This window comes from Varanus komodoensis, unplaced genomic scaffold (genome assembly GCF_004798865.1).
Source record: "Varanus komodoensis strain SLA01 unplaced genomic scaffold, ASM479886v1 scaffold8, whole genome shotgun sequence".
NCBI classification, from domain to species: Eukaryota; Metazoa; Chordata; class Lepidosauria; order Squamata; family Varanidae; genus Varanus; species Varanus komodoensis.
Genome location: NW_025336481.1, coordinates 2,476,073 through 2,482,463, shown reverse-complemented (window position 1 = coordinate 2,482,463; position 6,391 = coordinate 2,476,073).

Below are 6,391 nucleotides of genomic sequence, written 5' to 3'. Positions count from 1 at the left end.
ATCTATCAATCTATCAGTCTGTCTGTCTGTCTGTCTCTCTTTCCATTTATATCCTGCCTTTTTCCTACAAGGGCTCAAGGTAGCATACATCATCTCTCCTCCTCCATCTTATCCCCACAACAACAGCCCTGTGAGGCAGGTTGGGCTGAGAGTCTGTGACTGGCCCAAAGCCCCCCAGTGGGCTCCATGGCCGAGCGGGGACTCGAACTCGGATCGCCTGAGTCCCAGTCCCAGCTCTTAACCACCGCACCACACTGGCTCTCAGATCTACATGATTGTACCATGGGATGTAAATTCCTCTATGAATTTGTCTTTTAAAGCCACTCAGATTGGTGTCCATCACTACTCCCAGTGGACTTAACAAGACACTGTGTGATGGAGTCCTTCATCTGATCTGTCCTAAACCTCCCATCCTTCAGCTTCATGGGAGGATCCCGGGTTCAAGCGATGGGAGAGGGAGAAGACTGTCCCTCTTTCCACTGTCTCCACAAACGCCTCTTTCGTGTCTCCCCTTTACCCCCCTTTTTCCTTAGCTGACCCGTCACAGTTGTTGCGGCAGCTCTTCAAAGGGGAGCTGCTCCAGCCCCTTGATCAATCTTGCTGTCCTTCTCTGTACTTTTCCCAACTCCATAATGCCCTTTTTGGTGCCGGAGGGGAGTTTTGCAAATATACCAAACTAAGAGAAAGATGAACAAGGGGGTCCCAGATTCAATGAAGCCAAAACTTGTCCTGGAAGCAAAATTCACAAAGCCGAAGCTGTTGTACTTTGGGCATATGAGAAGGCAAGACTCACTGCAGAAGGGGAAGGGGAAGGAAGGGGGGGGGGGATCAATATCAGGTGAGTCACCCCCATAAAGGAAGCCACAGTCTTGAGTTAACAAAAACTGAGCAGGGCTGTCAAGGACAAAACATTTTGGAAGACCTGCATAAGTTGCAGATGACTTGATGGATGTAACAACAAAATGCCCCTTTTCAGGTGGAATGACGAGAACTATACACAATATTCTAAGTGCATTCATGCCAAACTGTTGAATACGGGCATCTATATTTATTTATTTATCTATCTATCTATCTAAAGTTTCTATATGCTGTCCCCTTGCTACATAGCCTCGGGACGGCTCACAGCAATAAATAAATAAAACATGTACAATTACAATTAAAACTTGGAAACACACTGGCTGCACAATTAAAAACTATAAATATTAAAGATTATTAAAATACTGTTTGAATAAAAAGGTCTTAGCCTGGTGCCGAAAAACAAATAACAACGGTGCCAGGCGGACCTCTCTGGGGAGCACATTCCACAGATGGGGCGCCGCCGCAGAGAAGGCCCTCCTCCGGGTACTTTGCCTCCTGATGTCTCTCCCGGAGGGCTCGCGGAGGAGGGCCTCTGCTGCCGATCTCAAGGGGCAGGAGGGCAAATATGGCCGCAGGCGTTCCTTCAGGTATCCGGGTCCCAAGCCGTTAAGGGCTTTATATGTAATTACCAACACCTTGCATCGAGCCCGGACTTCTATGGGAAGCCAGTGAAGCTGGTAGAGGACTGGGGTTATATGATAATCAGAATATTCTCAATTCCTTTTCTGATTGTTCCTAACATGGAGTTTCATTCAGCAGCCCAACAGACTCCCAAGAGCGCTTTCCTGAGCCATCACGGCCAGCTCAGATCCCGCAGCCTGCACTTGAATTCGGAGTTTTTGTTCCAACGTGCGATACTTTGCACTTGCTTATACTGAACGGTGCTTGCCATGTGGGTGCCCATTTTCCCAGCTTGGAGAGGTCCCTCTGGAGCTCCTCGCAATCCTTTTTGGGTTCAACCACCTAAACCATTTGATGTCATCAGCAAATGTGGCCACTTCACTTCCCACTCCTAATTCCAGATGATTTATGAATAGGTTGAAAACTGCTCTTAATACAGAACCTCACAGGACCCCATGGGTGAAGTTTCTCCGCTGGGAGAAGTTGCCCTCTATTCCCACCCTCTGCCTTCTGTCCTCTAACCAGTCAGTGACCCATAAGAGGACTTCCCCTTTTGTTCCATGACCACTTAGTTTTCCCAGAAGCCTTTGAGGAGGGACTTTGTCAAAAGCCCTTTGGAAGTCCAAGGAAACCATGTCTCCCCAATCGTTCTGTCCATGTGCTTTTCGACACTCTCCGAGAACTCCGGTAGGTGGGTGAGATGGGACTTCCTCTTGTGGAAACCATGCTGATTCTTTCAGCAGAGCTACTATTAGCTCACTTCTATAGCTCCTTGTGATTTTGAGGGTGTGATCTTTTCACTCTTCCCCTCGATGCACGGAAGCCTCAAACTCACACATCCCTGAGATCCCAGTGCCCAGCGCTTCTCACCACAGTTTCAGCCAAATCGCAATAAAAGCGAAATCAGGCCCAGCAGATCTGGCTGCTGCTGTGGCCAACTTGGGCGCAACGAGAACACAAGCTGAAATAAAGCAACGTGCAAAACATGCACGGCATAAGAACGCACCACAATGAGTCGAGTCGAGTCGAGTCGAGGCACAGAAAGCTTTGATCACGGATTTCCACTGTCAGGCGGGAAGCAACCTCTGAAATCAGCCGTGTCTAATGGGGCCACAAGAGGGCTCCCAAGTATCATTTTTCCTACAAAAGCAGCAGGAAAAAAAGACCGGGAGCACAGCCCAGTGGAGGGACCGTACTGCCGACTAGGGGGGTTACAGGCTGGAAGCACAAGGAAGGGGCTGCCCAGATGCTCCAGACCTTGGCAGAGCGGTCTCCTTCCCTCCCCGGAGCCAAAAGTCATCTCCAGCGTCATCTCCTTGGGCACGAGCTGGAGCAGATCTTTCTGCGAAGGCAGGTGCTCCACAGGCCGAGCCTGAGTCCCGAGCTTGGAGCAGGCCAGAGCAGGGACTCGGAAAAGCCCCAAACCGAGTGACGCTGCCTAGCAGCTCAGCCCAGATTTCCTACACTTTGCCCCGTTCTTTCTGTGCCCCTGCAAATGCCCCGCCCTGCAAGTCCTTAGCAATCTCCGGGAAATATTATGGGATATTATGGGAAGGGATGGTGCAGAAATGTCTTCGCTGCCAAGTCAGGATAATACTCTGCTGGCTGGAATAACGCATTCCCCAGCTTTCCATCTTAAAAGGCATTCGTGCCTCAAGCAGCCAGCAGTCCATCTAAAACAGAAGTCCACTTTAAGGTGGCAACTCATAAAAGAGCCATTGCATGAAGATGCAGCTCAGGAAACAGTGCAGAACACGGCGGGATATTCCAAAGCCAGTAGCAGAATCCACGGAAGTGAAAGAATGTGGTGGAAGAATTTTGGAGGGTCGTGAGTGTGTAGGCAAGAAGACGACATGGGCCGCACATGATCACAGCTGAGTGCTGCCTGCCCCAGAAAAACACAAACTAAAGAGTTAAGACATCCCGGATCCAGACTGCTTTAGGTCACCCTTTGAGTTGGCCCAGAAGCAAAGTTGTAGCCCACTGCTATTCTCTGATAAAGTTCTTCTGGTGAGAATTTTATCGACATGCCCTAGGATCTCCTAAGAAGTGTAGAAGTCTGGCAAGAATCCTGAACTCCTTAGGAAAAGGAGATGGATCTCTGTCTGAGCTTCAGTGGGTTTGGGCTTCTTGCTCAGTCCAACCCAGTTTGCAGAGAGAAATGGTCCCACATCCCCATTCCAGGTGAATGAAGTGGGGAATATCACCTGCAGTGCAGGAGGGTTTTATCCCAACAGTATCAGCCTGGACCTGTTGCAGAACTGCAAGGAAACCCACCACAAGCTCTGGAGGCAGGAGGGGACGCTGTCCTGAGACATTCCTGGGAAATAGCAGCCATTGAGCAGATCTATGCGCACCTGCCGAGCACAGCCCTCAGAGCGCACATTTACAATCACGAGAGGGTTGAATCATCGGAGGGCTGTGGAGTTACAGGTAAACACCAGGAATGGACACGCACCTGAACCAACTGCCCCGCCTCCACATGCAGGTGGACCAAAGGGTCGCCAAATCCAGCAAGGCTGGCTGGTGCCTGCGCTGCATCAGCTTCCTTAGCAGGGCCGGTCCCACCAGAAGGCACATTGAGGCACTGGCCTCGGGCAGCAGACGCTGGAGGTCAGGGAGCCTGCCAAAGGCCTGGTCCATGACTTAGTCCACCCACACACCCCGCGTGCCTCGGGTTCACGTTGCAACTTCCTGTTTGTCCTCTGCGGCCTGGCTCCAGAACAGAAGCTTGCACAGGGCGCTAAGAGGAATCGCCTGATTCTTAGCCCTGCCTCACACCAGCTAAGGCCGCAGCACAAATTGTGCAGCACTAACATTGCACATTCTAGTCTGCGCTAGAAAATGTGGCAGACTGTGCCTCGGGCCGGAGGTTATACACGTCCCAGCAGGCCATGGCTTTCCTCGCCGGGACCTCGGAGGTGACGTGCGGCCAGCTTGGGTCGTTCGGACTCCTTTCCCGGATGAGAGCAGCCCCAGTCTGAAGATGAGCGGGAGCACTGTGGAGTCCTTCAGAAGCAAGCGCCGAGTGTACTTGGGCGCTTTGGACCAGACGATGAACAGGAGGCACAGAATGCAGCCACCTCTCCGGAGCACCAAGCCTGGTCTTGTCCGGTACACTTTGCTGGGCGAAGACGGGCGATCTGTGGCTGTGGGAACACAGCAGTCAGCCAACACCGAGGCCGGACCATGTCTGGACTCCTTGAGACGGATTCTTCTGTTCAGCAGGTTTTCTGTTTTCCCCAGGTGCTTAGCTAAGGCGTAACCTTGGCCTCTGGGAAAGGAACGAAGGAAAACTGGTTCTGGGCAGATTGGGCGCGACCGAACCAGACAAGGAAAGCCACATGAGGCGAGACGGGGGGGGGGGGCTGGAGAAGAGGAGACGCCGAGGGGGTCTGCTGGCGACACACAGGCATGTGAGGGGGTGTCACACGGAGGTGGGTAGAGGCCTGTTCTCCCCTGCAGAGGAAGGCAGGACGCGCCCCAACAGAGCAAAGCTCAGGGAACCCAGGTTCCATTTGGATGCCAGGAAGCACTTCCTGACAGTCAGGACCCCGAGGGTGTTGAATGGGCTTCCACAGGAGGAGGTTGAGGCCCCATCGGTGCGGGTGCTCAAGGAAAGGCTGGACGTCCACATGGTGGGCATGTCGTGAGCGGAGCCGGCTGGAGCCAGGGTCAGGCTAGAAGGCCCGGGAGACCCCTTCTAACTTGCTCTGTTTCTAAGTTTCTATGACTGGCCCAAAGCAACCAGGAACCTTCATTGTCAAGAGGAGACTCGAACCCGGATCTGCCAACCCCCTTCAAGTCCCCTGCCACCACACCACAAGGGCCCTGACCAGCTTCCCGTTGGATGACACCCACTGGGGGTTGCAACCTGCACTGGGCTGTCAGGACATGCAAACGTCTGGGCAGTGGTGCGGGGCCCAGCCCTCCCTCTTTTCTGAAAGATGTCCCTTTCAGAAAAGATGTGGGGCATAGAGTTAGATGCAAAGTAGGTGCTTTCACAGAACCATGGAAGATGCAAGAAGGCCACCGGGGTCCAACCCCCTGCTGTTGCAGGACACCACGTCACACCATCCACTCAGAGGGCTGTCCAGTTCCTTTTGGATGTCTCTCGTGTGGGAGAGCCCACCAACTCTCCAGGCAGCTGGTTCCACGGTCATGTTGCCCTGACACTGAGGAAGCTTTTAGAAACTGAGAAAGAGAGCGAGTCAGAAGGGGTCTCCCAGGCCATCTAGTCTGACCCCCGGCTCCAGCCGGCTCCGCTCACAACATGCCCACCATGTGCAGGTCCAGCCTGTCCTTGAGCACCCACACCGATGGGGCCTCAACCACCTCCCGTGGAAGCCCATCCCATGCCCTGGGGGTCCTCACCATCAGGAAGTGCTTCCTGGCATCCACCTTGAACCTGGGTTCCCTGAGCTTGGCTCCGTTGGAGCACATCCTGCCTTCCTCTGCAGGGGAGAACAGGCCTCTACCCACCTCACATAGTTTTCTGAGATCTAGCCTAAACCTGGGTTGTCACTACTCGACTTGATTATTCCGTGTCCTGCTCTCTGATATTGGTGAGAAGACAGCCCACCCTTGCTCTTTGTGACAGCCTTTGAGGTCCTTCCCGTGGGATACCATGCACCGTGTTTCTGTGTTTCTATTATCATGAGATTGATGGTGTCACAGCACAGGGAAACGAAGTGGGGGACAGCATGAACTAGCTCTCATGGGCAGATTTTGTAAGAACTGTTCCCGTTCTCTAGGGGCTTCCTTTTTCTTACAGAAATTGACCTCCATGAATCTATCCTATCTGCACAGAGATGTGGCAGTGAGGTGCAATCAAAGGCGGGCTCAGTTGCTGAAAGTTAAGAGGAGGAAGCATCCATTTCCTCTGCTTTCTTCACAGTCCTGATGGGGCAAG